The following is a 16,618-nucleotide window of genomic DNA, read 5'->3' as shown; positions in this document are numbered from 1 at the left end:
ATTTCGTATTATTATATTTTACTTTACTTATTGAAATGTAAAGATTATGTATATTTAATTCAAACAGTCTATTTCTGCATTTAATTTTTTACTTTTATTTTGGTACCACTACATAAAAATAATTGAGTTATTCTCGTCCATTCTACGCCCTTGATTTGAGAACTGGCAGTAAATGTAAAATTAGAAGCATTTAGCATTTATAATGAATTTCTTTATTGACGTTCATATACGTTCATGCGTTACCTAAATGAATAAATGATTTTAAAATTTTGAATATTAAGTATTCTGTAACATAATACCAATAGTAGGATTGTTTTTTTTTTTTTTTTAATATTATGGCAACAGTAGTAGGATTGTTTCTCCCCGATAAATGATTACTACCTCCCACCAACAGTTCCGCTGTTTTGCGCCTTCAATAATATTATATATTTCAGTCGGTTGCCAACCAAAAGTAATCATGGATCTAAACCTTTCGACCATCAACATCTATTTGTGAAGACCTCACAAAAATCTGTTCGAGGTTTTGTGTTAACAAAAATATTGTTGAATTTAATTTTATATAATTAAATTAAATTATTGTTAATCAACCGAATTATGTTAAAATCAGTGTGAAACGAATAAAGTGGCAATGGGCAGGCCATACGATAAGAGATAATACAGGTAAATGGTCTAAAGATATTGTAGAGTGGTATCCAAGACCAGGCAAAATAAAGAGGAAGAGCATTGATCTGATGGGAAGACGATCTTTAGTAGCAAAAGGAGCAGGCCCACTATGGAGAAGGACAGCCCAGGACAGACTACAGTAGAAAAATCTGGAGGAGGCCTAAAAAATTAAATTACGTATTGTCTCTATTTCAGTCGGCCAAGCACAATTCATAGTTTTGTTTTTGGGGTTTCAGGTATTCTGTAGCATACAATAGCGATCCTTACAAAAAACATTCAAAGATCTTCCTACTACACTTTTTAAAATTTAATGTACTGATATTTGGAAAAAAAAAATATTAACGATTACTTGCGTAAAACATTATAATTAATATTTATTTGAAATTTAATAATATACTTTAATAGTGTGATATAAAATATTGTCTATACATATGACTCATTATGTAATTGTAATTATATTTAAAATTCTACCTTAAAGACAAATTTGTACGCCATTATATGTGGCAGAATATTAAGGTGGTGCAGTCAGTACGTCGTGTTGCGGGGAAACACAACGTAACACGACGTACTGACTGCACGAATGCTCGCTGTGTAACAGTACATTACATGTTACATTACACATCGTAATGTTGGTCAGTTCCCACCTTTAGACGTACTTGTTTTTGTACCATATTCTTGCAAATAAATTATTACTTTAAGGTTGAGATTTCGTACCCAATTTCGATATAGTAGTAGATGTCGAGTGGTGGTACCTGTTTCATGATGGTACAAAAAGTCAATATTGCTTATTAATAGAGTATCCCTCCTTGTCTATAGACAATGATACACAAAAATTTTACTGTCTTAGGTTTTTGAACTTTATATTGCATTTGATAGCAGTCTTGGCCCAGTGGCTTCAGTTCAATCCCCAGCTGTGCACGAATGGACTTTCTATGTGCGCATTTAATATTCGCTCGAACGGTGAAGGAAAACATCATGAGGAATCTGGCTTGCCTTTGACCCAACAAGTTGACGGCATGTCAGGCAGAGGAGGCTGATCACCTACTTGCCGATTAGATTAACTAATCATGAAACAGAAACAAAAATGTGAGGCCCAGACCTTTTGATTGTATTCAAAAATACTATTATAAATTAATAATAGTATTTAAATATACAACGATAAAAGCCTCTTCTCATAAATACCCAGTCAATCGCGTGCTCCACTTCTTAATAATTCACTACATTTCATTGCTTGTCCAGTAACTGTCAGGTAGAGAAGATTACTCAGACGTGATTAATTCAATAGATTAATATCGCTTACGTGATCTGTTGACATGTTGTTTGAAATGTATACGACACCACGTACCGAGTTTAAAATAAATGTTCGATTGACTCCTTTATATAAAATCACTAGCCGTTTCGCGCCCGCTTTGCTGGACGAATTAAAATAAATTTTATGTTTCATTATTTTATTTTTTTTCATATTTTTATTATTCTTCTTTTTAACTTCCCGCTAAGAAAATTGAAATATTTCGAAAATCGAGTTTTTAACAGATGTTGACGTTTTGCGGTTCTAGGAAGCCTCTTTTGTTTTTATTAGCGGGAAAAATTTTCATAAAAGTAAAACAGAAAAAAAAAAATGAAAAAAGGAAAAATTTCGCATCGAATGGTGGTAGTTTCATGTCGATACGATCAGTGGTTTAAGCGTGAAAGAGCCTCAAACGAACACCATTTTCTTTTTATATATATAGATTTATGCGAGAGTTATGTAACCTAACGTTAGTTTAGTTACATACATTTATACTTGTAGCCAATAAATTGTAAAACTTGTCAGTTTTGGTAGTTGGGTAGTATGAGTTATTGGGCTTTTCATACATTTATAAATTATAATATAACATTCTCGTTTCCGAGAATAGGTCGACTACACTCATATATTCTTTTTAATTCCATAAATAATGTTGCAGTTTTGTTAGGTCAGCGTTTGACCAAAGTGTTTGACGAAGGTGCTTAATTTTTTTATATATACTAGGAGGGCAAATAAGGGTACGTTGCCGGCCTATGAGGGAAGCATTATTTGAACATCCCTCCAACAACCACCACCGAACTGAACTCGATCAATAATGGTTTTATTTATACACATATCTTAACTACAAAAGTTATTTTTTACAAAAAATATTCAAACATGCATATATATGCCGAATCGATGAATCAAGTTCGTGGCATCTTGAAACATGTTTTTTATTCTTTTGACTAAACTATTTCTCCGAAAATGGTTTCTTCTCGATCAAAGCGATCTTTAAAACCAGCTTTATAGATTTTTAATTAAAGAAACGAATCAATAGGTATGTATTATGTACGTAGGAAATACGTTCGGATACTACTCCCACGAGTCCTTTGTTCTTGTCCCAGCGAAGTTATAATAAACATGGGTCTGGAATGTCTCCAAGCAAGGATTTGTTTATAAATTGTTCAACGAATAGCTTCGCTATAACAAAGGGCCTCTGTATATACAGGTCATTTATAATTGGCGAATGGGCAAGAAAGAACGTAAAGACATGAGTGGGATAGGAATAACGGAATTAAATTTTCAATACGATTCGCTTCGTTGTCGCTACGAAGCTACGCCGTAGCCATAAATTCTTTGCCCTGTTTGAGTAGACGTTTTTAGTGCTTCAACTTTATCTTCAAACGGAAACTGAAAGCTTAAAGAAAGCGTTTTTAAAACGGATATATACTTGTGTTAAAAGAACATAACCCGTGTGACTAGAAATGTGGTGTGAAACGTCAGGAATACCGTTCATTAGATGTATCTGTAGCGTTATATAGTTAGTAATTGTTATTGGTATATAGTATATATTTTTTATAATTTATTTATTAAAGTATCTTTTATCTTAAATGTATGACAATTTAGGTGAACATAAATGTTACAAAAAAAAATACGATAAAAATATCAGAAATTTTTGTTAAGCAGAAAAAAATTACCAGCGAAACAGCCCATTAGGTTCGAGATAGTCACTTAACAATGCTTTCTTTAAAACCAATCAGCCCACTACCGAATATATCCAGCTCCAGATAAGTATTGTTTAACCCGTTAAAATCGCGAAGAAATATATATATATATATTATATGTGTTTCTCCTAAATTAAAGAATAGCGTCTTAGTATCCGCAAATAAAGTACCATTTAACGATACGATTTTGATTAACTCACTATTAAATCTTAAATTAATAATTACTTAACTTTAATGTTTTATAATTATCATGAGCAGATACTCAGAACAATGTTTGAGGTTTTTGACTACTGGGTACCCTACGGTGTGGCAATAATCTTTTCTTCTAATTAGCGAAATTAATATATAACATTATAACAAGCCAAGTCCCTAAAATGTGTCTGCCACCTTTTCAATTGGTTGGTTAGGACTTAACAAAGCGAATCAAAAAACAAATATATATATATATATATATATATATATATATATATTATATGTGTTTCTCCTAAATTAAAGAATAGCGTCTTAGTATCCGCAAATAAAGTACCATTTAACGATACGATTTTGATTAACTCACTATTAAATCTTAAATTAATAATTACTTAACTTTAATGTTTTATAATTATCATGAGCAGATACTCAGAACAATGTTTGAGGTTTTCGACTACTGGGTACCCTGCGGTGTGGCAATAATCTTTTCTTCTAATTAGCGAAATTAATATATAACATTATAACAAGCCAAGTCCCTAAAATGTGTCTGCCACCTTTTCAATTGGTTGGTTAGGACTTAACAAAGCGAATCAAAAAACAAATGACTTTTAGTTTTCGAAAAGTTTGTCGACAAATATAAGAGATACTTTATATTCCTCGGAGACCTAAATCGATCATCATTCCTAAACAGGCGACGACAGGTCAATCTGATAATTTTTTTGAGGTTCGTTAAATAATTGTAGAATAAATAAACACAATTTATTAATAAAAACGTTTTCTTAAATGCTATTTTATCAAATGGTTCTAACATTTACAGGACACGTACTATCTAATGAGTTTTATTGAGTAAAACAAATTCGATTTTGTTAGCCATTTTTAGAACAGGAAGTAAAGGAATCGTTCTCTCATGAACATTCCGTGGAATAATATATTATCGAGAGTCTATAAACCAGCTGGGTTGCCTCGGTTGCTTTTATACTGAATTATGAATGCCTTTTCATTTTTGCCGAATAAAGTACACTAAAGTAAATATATAGGTGGAGCAAAAGTTTAGCATTCAAACTAGCATTTTTATATGCCACGGATGTATTTCGCTAAACACCGAGCTCCTTAAAAGACTATAATGTACCAAATTGCGCTAAATTGGCTAGGTTTATAAGACAGTTCAGCCTTGCGATTCTGTAACTCACTTTTCGAAACCGCTGTGTGAGGGTTTTCGCAGCGGCGGTCGTGCTTATATCAATCATGAAGCAGTCATTTTACGATTTGGCATTCTGATAAACAACAAACTACAAGGTGGGACCTTATCAGAATGCCAAATCGTACAATGACTGCTTTACTACTGATTTGAGCGCGACCGCCGCTGTGAAAACCGCTGTGTGAGTTCGAAAAGTGAGTTGCAGAATCGCAAAGCAGACATAAGTGACTTTAAATAAAGTATACTAACTAAACCAGTTTATTAGCTTAAATTACAATAAAAAAAGTTACAAAAGAGATTAATAATTAAGTAATTATTAGCAAAAAACGCTACAGGGTGTATTGTATTGTGGAATTTCCACACTTAGACGTTCACTAAGTCCGTTGTGTGTAAATTCCTGGCTAACTAAGCTAGCCTAGCTTCTTCCAAAAGGACAGAATTCTCCTGGGCACTTCGCATGCTTCACGGAGCCACCTTACTGTTCCGAGGATTGCTATTCGTTGAGAAACCAAAGCCCTTGGAGTACGTGGGTGACTGATTCCCACGCTACAGGGTGTCATTACTAAGCAATACGATAAGGGAAAATGCCTAAATAATGCTATCAAATTGTTCACTTCCCTAACATTACGCGTGATTTAATGTTTGGAAGTTTCAGCAACGCAATCTCTGACAAGGACGCCAATAAATGTGATTTACTATCTTTGATAAGTTCGAATTGAGTCTTATTTCCTTTTTATGGTAATTTGTGTTTAAGTTTTAGGCCAGCGTGACCTGTAGCAGTTTGTCACGCACTTAATTTTGATACCTACTTATGTAATTGGAATGTAAAACAAATGACCACAGTGTAAGTTATGTAATGTAACGTTAGTTATTTGTTAATAAACTGTAAATCGTCAGTTTTAAAATAAATAAATCAATGGCGCTACAACCTTTTTAGGTCCGGGCCTCAGATTTCTGTATCTGTTTCATTTGTTAATCTAATAGGCAAGTAGGTGATCAGCCTTCTGTGCCTGACGCAAGCTGTCGATGTTTTGGGTCTAAGGCAAGCCGGTTTCCTCACGATGTTTTCTTTCACCGTTCGAGCGACTGTTAAATGCGCACATAGAAAGAAAATCCATTGGTTCACCGCCGGGAATCGAACCTACGACCTCAGGGATGAGAGTCGCACGCTGAAGCCACTAGGCCAACACTGCTCTATGTCAATCGTAAGTTTTGGTAGTGATAAATTAGTCCTTGAATGTTTCATACATTAATAAGTTTATCATGTAACATTCTCGTTTCCGAGAATATCCAATAGGTTGACTACACTCATATTCTTTATAGGTAACAGATGTGTTACTTAGTTTTACGAATAATAACCCATAAATAAGGTTTTACAGTTTTTTGTTAGTCCAGCGTCGCAACCCCACTACCCCTAATTTTATGTTATGAACCCTTGTTAAATGATAAAAGACATTTGACACTTAGTTTCGACTCGTCGTATTTCATTTATTTGAACATCCAACAACTGTCACCGAACTTAATTGAGAATATATTACCTTAGGCCCTGTTGCTACATTCACCTTACGTAACATTTTCGTACATAATAGTAATAGTAGAGTACTGTTGAAATAAGTTTGAGAGTTTAACTTGTGAATTTCCTAGATGGCACCACTATGTATGAAAATTTTTGTGGCTTCCTAATTCTTGCTGTGTAACTGTTCGCAATTAAAAGTTCTTATATTTTCGTAATAACTATTTTATTGATAAATACCCTTTACTATGTATTCAGTTTAAGAAAACCAAAACAAGTGTTTACGAATACCGCTTCCTAATGAACCTGTCAAACAAACCACTTTTGCAAAAATACCTTACCTCAAATGAACTTAGGTTTATTAGGTAATTTGTTTTACGTACCTAAAGTTTCCAGCAGTCGTGATTTTAGGGAAAGTAAGATTTTATGTATTGGATATATATAAAATCTATATATATGGCATTTTATACTTAAATTTGTCTTTAGCTTAATTTCTACAGCTAGAAGACAGTAGCAGTAGCTATAGGTAGCTAGGTAGCTCTAGGCAGTAGATGAGTTGATGCTTTGCAATGGGAAGACACTCCACATGACAGCACCACAGCACCACAGCACAGATTCGCTCATAGCCTTAGGGCTGATTGCAAATACGCGCAGGAGAAAAAGCTTAATTCAAATAATTCACTTGTGTATATTAAAATAGATTGAAGTCATCGATTGACTGATTTATGGACGTTAAATTCCGTGTAAAACTAAAATAGCCAGCCATGAGCTTACCCGTGCATAATTAATTAAGTAATCTGTCAGTCATAGTATACTCTAGATTAAAGCTCATATCGTTTCAATCATTAATTCGTTTAGTTACATTTATTTCGTAGAACATACCATTAAAATGTTGTTATATATATCATAATTTTTCATGATTAATCACGATTTTCTTATCTTTTCTTTCATTATATATAAAGCACGCTCATTAACGTATCCACTAATAAAATAAAATCTTTCAACTAAAGTACTATGTTTCCATCAGTTGTGTTTACGATGTGGCGGAAAAAAATGACAGTTATTTGGTTAAAACAAAAAATAAAAGCGATTTATTTTTTATGATTAAGGAGGTTCCAAACTCCACTTAGAAACAAAAACCAATTTAGTAAAAATGCTAAACATCTTAGTGACCTGTTCAAGATATCACAAACTCAGTGACAGAGGGAGCAGTGTTGGACTAGTGGCTTCAGCGTGTGACTCTCACCCCAGAGGTCGTAGGTTCGATCCTCGGCTGTGCACCAATGGACTTTCTTTCTATGTGCGCATTTAACATTCGCTCGAAAGGTGAAGGAAAACATCGTGAGGAAACCGACATGTCTTAGACCCAAAAAGTCGACGGCGTGTTTCAGGCACTGGAGGCTGATCACCTACTTGCCTATTAGATTGAAAAATGATCATGGAACAGATTCAGAAATCTGAGGCCTAGACCTACAGAGGTTTTAGTGCCACTATTTTTTTTTTTAATTTAGTATGTAAATTTTTGTATAGTTTTCAAATATAGTCATTAATGTAAAGTTATAGTATCATCTGATTTTTTATTATGTTTGAGCATTTCCTTTCAATGTCTCAGAATTACCCCTTTATTTATTCACCATAAAATATCAAATGGAAATGATGTTTTATCATATTTTTGTTTCTGACAAGTGATCCGTTTCGTATATCATGAATTTTTAATGCTACGGAATAACCCCAGGGTTTTGCCTCAGAGAATATATGTAAAATAGTTTTGCAGTTATGTTTATTAATTAATAATTCAAAACGGAAATATAGATACACCGCAAATACATGATATATTAAACAAATTATAATTAGAAAAGGGTCCATTAATTGCTTCAAGGGTAAAATCCTCACATACATACTCTCACTTTTACAATATCACACAACACGGCCCAATTAGGTAGTACTTAGTTAAATGTATTGAATAATTGTTATTGATCTATCCTTTTGTAAATGATTGAACCTTTTTTGTAAATATTATGTTTTCTATCTTTGACTATATAGCAGTGTTGGCCTAGTGGCTTTAGCGTGTGACTTTCATCCCTGAGGTTGAGGTTCGATCCCCGGCTGTGCACCAATGGGCTTTCTTTCTATGTGCGCATTTAACATTCGCTCTAACGATGAAGGACAACATCGTGACGAAACCGACATGTCTTAGACCCAAAAAGTCGACGGCGTGTGTCAGGCGCTGGAGGCTGAGGCCCAGACCTAAAGATATTGTAGCGCCACTGATTTATTTTTATCTTTTACTATATCTTTAGTATAATTGCTTTTTGTTATATATATATATATATATATATATATATATATATATATATATATGTATATATTTTATGTTAGCTGTAGGATTACGAAATAAATAAAACGCAAAAAGAACAACTAACAAAATAATAATAATAGGTACCAACACATCTCTAAAAATAAATCACAAAATGTGTTGCTATGCGCAAAACTTAAAGAAGGCTGGACCAATACGAGAATTATTTATTAGTTTTTTTGAACTCTAAGAAAGGTTTTATGAAGAGAAAACTTTAACAAATTAAAAAAAAATCTTTTATTTAGTACTTAGGTACCGGAAAAGCAAACAGTCTCTATGGTAAAGCATAGCATAATGTTCCATATGTTGGTATGTAGTTACTAAAAAGGTAGGCTAAGTAAAAATATATATATTAAGGCGTTACGAAGTTCGTGGGCGCAGCTAGTGCTATACACAATACACAAAAAATAATAACCAAACAAAAAATAAACTTAAATCTATTTTGTTTTAATTAGTAATTTTACTCTTAATAAGTTAAAATGACAGCGACATAGTCTGCCTATACATTATTCAACGGCTAAAGGGATAAATATAAATGTTTATGCTATTATTATTTTTTTAATAATAGGGGGGCAAACAAGCCTACGGGCCACAAAGGGCAATCATCGCAGCCAACGACGGACACCCATTTTTAGTGGGTTGCCGGCCTTTGAGGGTTGAGTACATTCTAACTTTGAATAGCTGGAGGTCGTATCTCTCAGGGAAGACCCCCACCGGGAGTCGATTCCACAGTTCGCTAGTTCGAAAAAAAAATTACTCGTATAATAGTAATATTACAAAAAATATGAAAATGACTTATTTGTTAATTAAAATTTTTGATATGTGTTTTGCCGTTTGTATTGCATACTGATGAAATAGAGGTTCAAATCCAATCAGGGTTAACTAGACTGTCAAAATTAGCGCAGAAAATGAGAGTTATTTAAGGAATATCCGAACCTTATTTTGATAACAAATAAAAATTTAAAAATCAGGTACACAATTGAGCTATTAAAGTGTTTACATAAAAGATAAGCCGCCGCCGTAAAACATTTCTCATTATCTTGAGTGTAAAAAGTTGCAATTAAAAAAGTTTCCTAAACTTATCCCGCAGCTGAGATTCCTCTACCTTCCTGTTACCTTCAGAAGGAAGTAATTTGCGAAACTAAAGATCTCCAATGACATTAAAGCCGACGAAAATTGCACTTCGATTCAGTTACAACGATATAGTAAGTGCTAACGATATGTATAGTTTATAGCGATGTTATATCAAAACCATGGAAACACTGAAACCGGACTTGTATGGCCAACCAGTTGCCAACTGAAGTATTTCCTAACCAATTCGACTTAAGGTCCTTCAAAAAAAGAGTGTGCTTATTCTTAAAAGGCCGCACTTGAATTCTGGTAATGTGAGTGTCCATGGGCAGCGGTATCATAACATTAGGTGAGCCTCCTGCAGGTTTGCCATATATATAAAGAATTATATAACGATATAAACAACGCACTCGCGAGCCCTCTGACATTGAGAGTGTACATTGGCGGCGGTATCACTTAACATCGGGTGAGCCTCCTGCCCGTTTGCCCCCCGTTCTAAAAAAAAATTTATTTAAAAGTAAAAGTAATCTATTACAATAAAAACATAAGAGAATTCGTGACTTTCGACAATACCGGTTTAGTGACTTACTTCATTCCTGGCCTAGAAACACCTTTATCGATATTTAACTGGGTCATCACTGGTAAAACTTTATGGAAAAACAAATACACATTACATTAAGTAAGTTTTTAAAATTCAATATTAAATTTAGTATATTATCAAAATACTGATTGGCAATAAAATAAAGCACAAGGGACTAATATATTTAAATAATATAAATTTTGTCTGCAATGTTATGATGATTGATATTTAATACCGTCTGTTATTAAGATACTTTGAGCCTCCTGCAGGTTTGCCATATATATAAAGAATTATATAACGATATAAACAACGCACTCGCGAGCCCTCTGGCATTGAGAGTGTCCATGGGCGGCGGTATCACTTAACATCATGTGAGCCTCCTGCCCGTTTGCCCCCTGTTTTATAAAAAAAAAAAAAAAAAAAATACTTTGTTTTTATCAACCCACCTGAGATTTGCAAATTAGGGTCGATTTGCATATTATCCATGTTTTGGAGCGTAACATTTGTGATATTTGCTTTGTAACTTTTGGCTTGATTATACTCGAGACCAGATAATTATTACAATATAAATAAATTCATATATAGAACCTACTAAACATTATAGACAACGTAATTTTATAAGTAACTCTACTCTAAAATGAAGTATTTTACCTTAAATTAACTTCAATGCTAATTATAGTTAATAATTATAGAATTTCTTGTGTGAATGTATAAATCTAAAATGAATCCTAACAGACCAAGAACCGACACCGATTCTGTACTAACTTTTTTTTTATGAAATAGCCTTTAATTCTTACCATTCACCATAGAGGAATTATAAATTCTCTAAATGACCAGAGTTATGTTTTGTATATCGAAGATTTGTAGCGTCGTAGACCTATGTAGCAATTCTACGCCGTTATTCACATATTTATTTAAGTAGTAACTTTTTTTATTATATGATTTACCTTTACCATTCATATATTTAAGAAATTATAAATTGTCTTAATACACGGAGTTATGTTTTGGCTATCGAAGATTTGTGACGGCGTAGAACGTAGCTCTTCTACGAAGTTTTGCACATTATTATAAGGTGAATAGTTCTTGTAACAAAGTATTATTTTTTGGGCTATTAGCAAGTTTAAATATTTTACAACGATAAATTATATACCGCGTATAATATGGTCTAGTAAAACACCCTTTATCCGTATAATTTATATTTAAATTATTTAACATAAAAATATTATTTAAATAAGCCATAATAATATTCATTTAAATAATCAAAAACAATTAATATCTTACCTGTATTGAAATGAAAAACCAATTCACTTCACTCACGTAAATTGTTTAATTATTTTCAGTACGCGTCAGCTCCTGAACGCGACCGGCGTCCTACTAAACCACGCAGAGCTTTTCCTTTATATATGAGCGATTACCTGTTGCCTGTCACATTGTTAAAAACGTGAGAAAAGGATTTAAAAATCCAGCGGATTTATCATTTTTAATCTGGATTGAAACATTTAATTTTTACGTAAAAGCTTGACGGATCTGCTTTGAACTGACTTTGTCCTATTTGGTTATGAACGAATATAGGTTTTTAACTTTTTATTCAGTCATTATTTGAGTTCTAAGGACATGAAAATAGGTTTTACATTTTTCATTCTCATTTTATAAACTCGTAATAAAAAAATAAGGTTTATTCTGGAATATAAGATACAGGTGTCACACAAATTCCTACTCATCGGCAGGAGACAGAGATAAAAAGCCGGCGTAAAAACTCTCGGTACTATTTTAAAATATCAAATCATCATATAAAATGTCTATGGCAAACATATATAGAAGAAACCAGAACGAGGGAGATACGGTCCGGTCCGTAATTTGTATTAAATTACAAAACTGAACGGAAACTTTTTCTTTCATAATTATAAAGTATTAGTATTTATTTTAAGTTCATAAGTCTAGGCTGATCTACAGTTCGATAAATGAGTATTAACTCATCGTTAAATATACAAAATTATACCATTTGATATACCGTTATGTAAATAATAGTAACTCAACATTTATTACTAAACCTTCTCTGAGAACCTTCAAAAGTTTTAGATTTTTAAGTAAAAATAATACCGCAAGTTTTTACTTAGGCCACTTCTTGTTCGAAAAGGTATGTTTGAAAAGTAAATATGTAGCTTATTTAATACATCGCGTGCCCCGATAGTATTCAACAAAAGCTTAATCACGATTTATTGATTTTATACTCCCAAAAGTCCAATTTTATCGCTATTTTTACGTTTATTTTATGGCATAATTGTCTAACTCCAGATTTCCCTTGCGCTTTCACATAAATTTGTAGTTATGTAAGTTGATTTTGCGAAGGTAATTTTTATAAGATTGCCCAAAATATGTCGGCCATGCTATGTATTTTCTTTACTTTAAGTTATTGATTATAAGAAATTGTATTAATTTCTTAGGGTTATACTGGTGCTATCTACTTATTTAGATATAGTATAATATTTATTGTGATTTGTATGTGATGTGTATGTGTATTGTGATGTGATTTTTATTGAACAGGGGCCAAACGGGCAGGATCAACGATGCTCATCTGATGTTAAGTGACACTCGTAATACCAGAGCGCTCGCGAGTGCGTTGCCGGCTTTTTAAGAATAAATGTGTGCCTAAGATGGTTCTCAGACTTGGTTCTTAAACTTGGTAGAGTTTTTTACCTACTGCAAATCAGTAAGACAATTCTGTTACTGAACTTTCCTATAAAACGGCTTTCGACTGAAACTCGCGTCACACTAAAATTGTATCTGCGATTTCAATCTCCACATCAACGTTAAGTTTTAGCACCGCACGATCCCAAAGTTTCCTCATCAGCCCTACTGATATTGAGAGAACTAAATCATAATTGCATACAAATATTTTTCAGTCTGAGTATATACATAAACAAGCATCTTGTTCTCCATAATATTCTTTCATGAACTCAAAACTTGTTTATATTCTAAGGCTGATACAAAAACAAATACTACAAGAGATTTTGGGATAAAAGCTACTAAGTAGCAGTATTTGGCACAGTATTGTTCGTTTGAGGGCCTTTCGTAAGTATTTGGATTCGAATTTTTATATTTGAATGAACAGAGCCCACACAGTAAATAGTAAGAAATATGCATTGTTTTTAATACATATAATTTTCCACAATGTTGGCCACAATTGTTGCAGTCTGAATATTTTTAAATATGAAAACGAATCTCAACATCATTATTTTAAAAATATTACGTAGCAAAAATATATTATTATTATTATGGCGTCTTTATTTCCATAATGAATAATATATTAAACAAGTATATCATATGATTAATTATTACATAATATGTGAATGCATTAAAAAAAATATTACTATCATAATTAACAATTTCAATGTATATACATTTTAAATGATAATTAAATTAAAAAGCAAAAATATAAATAGATGGCTATATATTTTAAATATTTTTTGTGGTCGTTTAGTTCCTTGGGCGAACTCAATAATTTAAATGGATAAAAAGGTCATAATCTTGATTTCAACGATAGTAGTATCTCCGATCGATTTCAATCATTCCCATTCAAAGCGATGCTTGCCAGCGCGTCCGATCTCAAGAATTTGATCATCATACCTTTGACTTTGATACATTTAGGTCTGAGGTATATCGGCGTGAAAACCTCTAATGGTAATGATTGCAAACTGAATAAAGTTGACGGATTAGAAAGTCTCTATGATTACTGAAAAGCACTTAAAACGTCAAGTTATAAATAATGTATTACGGTAATATCCGTTAACAAAGCTTACTTATTGACATCGAGTACCCTCCCTTAACACGTTCACTGCGGCAAGTAAAATAATAATTTTTCATCAGGTGCGGCGGCGGGCCAAAATGCGCCCCCAATGATATTTCCGCCGGTGCGTGGCAGGTCTTTCTAGACCCAACAGCATTAGGATAGATTAAATTGCTATAACTTTGTGGAAACACACACATACATTTTTTTTTATATTGTTAGAATGACCTTGAACCCAACTTCCTTAGGTTTGATTCGCCCCGGGATCTGGCAAACAGGAAATGAGAAACAAAGCAGGAAAAGCGGCAGGCCGATATCGACCTGAACCGCACTAGAATATATTTTTAGTAGTGATGGGACAGAGAAATATCGAAAATAAAACAGAATTATCGTAAAGGAACTGAAAAATGTATTTATTTATTTATGTATGCCTGTCTTGGAAACAGAAATACTTTTTATTTTTCTTAGTGGAAAATATTTCTTCACTGCTGTCACTATCACTGTCAATAACTGCAAGGCGAATAACTCTATTTTCCAAAATTTGTATTTTTCTTGTATTGCTTGCCATCGTTGATAATATCGAACGCTATGTTAGATCAGTTAGATAGCACAACACTAACTGGTCGGGCGCGCGCTCTGTGCGGTAACGGGTCGCTAGCTGCCTGTTGGGAGGGCGGGCTGAAATAGGCCCACTGCCGCACTCAGCGGATGCAAAGCAGCGTCAGTGCGTGGTAGGTCGATAAAAGCCTGCCGTTATGTTTTGATGGGGAAAACCTACAATTTTGACCGCAAGATGAAATATATATTTGTCCCTGTCGAATTTTTACAAACACCTGAGATAATCGTTACGCACCAGCGAGAGGGACATAGATTTCTTCGTCCGCACCAGCGGAAATACCGCGGCAGGCTGATATCGGCCTGTTACGCAGTGAACGTGTTAAGGTTGGAGGAACATTAAACCATACTTCCTCGATATACATGAAACTAAATTGTTTTGTTTAATAATCTCTTTATGATCTCTATATGTATGTCATGTTTGCCTATAAGTGCTTGTCACATTAAAAATTGTATTTTGTGTTTGTTTTTACCAATGTCTCAGTGTGCCAAGCGTTGGCAAGCTTTATCTCAATAAAAAAAAATATACGAAGCTATTTAATAAATAATTAGACCAGTGTTATACATAAAAATTTGGCAGTCAATTGTTAATTTAAAAAAGAAAAGGTAAACGTTTTCTTTCTTAAAACAAAACAATGCAGCTTGGTTTCCAAAGCGTCATGAAAAATTCGAAACAAGAAAACCCGTACAGGAAGCCGTGTAAACGTTCAGTTTGCAAATTTTATTTCATAAAAACAATTTGCGCAACTGATTAAAAATAGAATTATTATGAAAAGAGAGACGAACTGTTTTGGTTAAATGGTGCTTTAATTAAAGTAGAGCATTGTGGCTTCAGCGAGCGTAGGTTCGATACCCGGCTGTGCAGCAATGGACTTTCTTTCTATGTGCGCATTTAACATCTGCTCGAACGGTAAAGGAAAACAACGTGAGTCGACCATTGATATATAAAAAACCCAAGATGCACAATCAACGTCTAAAAAACGTCCTCAAAAAATGAGCGCAACATTCTAAATTGTGCACTCATTTCAAATAGTCTCGCGTCTAATACGTGGAGTCGATGTTATTTATTTGTGGTTTTTTTATAAATAAATTTATGTACTTTTGAACTTTTTTGTGTGTAGTTTTTGACAAATATATTTACTAAAAATAATTTTTTAATTTAAAGAAAAAACTTTTTAACCGGATTAAAGTTATGTATTATTATAAATTTCCAACTATTTAACATCCAACACCTTTTGTCTTTAGTCAACGTGACCACGCACGCTGTAAAGCACCCGAAAAGTCGGATAAATTTAAAATTATGTTAAATAGTTGTAAATAAAAAAGTAATGTTCGACTCCACTCAATACCTTGTCCTACCGACCACGGTCGGTCGTAAAATTTTATTGCTTTAAGTACGTATACACTGCGTTGTAATAACAACTTTAAGAAATTCGCGTAAGGATGATTTTGCAATAATATATGCTTGTAACATATACTGTTATAGACATACTGTTATAGAAAATGACAGAAATAGTGTTTCGGGACACTTTCGAGCGTTACTTTTATTCGAGACTGTGCATCTTGGGTTTTTTATATATCAATGGACTCGACCTAAAAAGTCGACGGCGTGTGTCAGGCACAGGAGGCTGCACCTATTCGCCTATTAGATTGACAAA

The 16,618-nt window shown here is 33.3% G+C and overlaps 1 protein-coding gene across 1 annotated transcript in view; it reads right to left on the bottom strand.

The window, feature by feature from the left end:
• LOC125051649 (parapinopsin-like) overlaps positions 1-11,927 on the bottom strand; it is a 48,942-nt gene extending 37,015 nt beyond the window's left edge. Inside the window, exon 1 of the mRNA XM_047652139.1 lies at positions 11,840-11,927. The gene's annotated coding sequence lies outside the window, so the exon portion shown is untranslated. The remainder of the gene's footprint in view (positions 1-11,839) is intronic.
• Between the last annotated feature and the right edge of the window lie 4,691 nt (positions 11,928-16,618).

This window comes from Pieris napi, chromosome 8, assembly GCF_905475465.1.
Source record: "Pieris napi chromosome 8, ilPieNapi1.2, whole genome shotgun sequence".
NCBI classification, from domain to species: Eukaryota; Metazoa; Arthropoda; class Insecta; order Lepidoptera; family Pieridae; genus Pieris; species Pieris napi.
The sequence above is the reverse complement of the archived record's forward strand: the minus strand, read 5'-3'. Positions and strand labels throughout refer to the sequence as shown.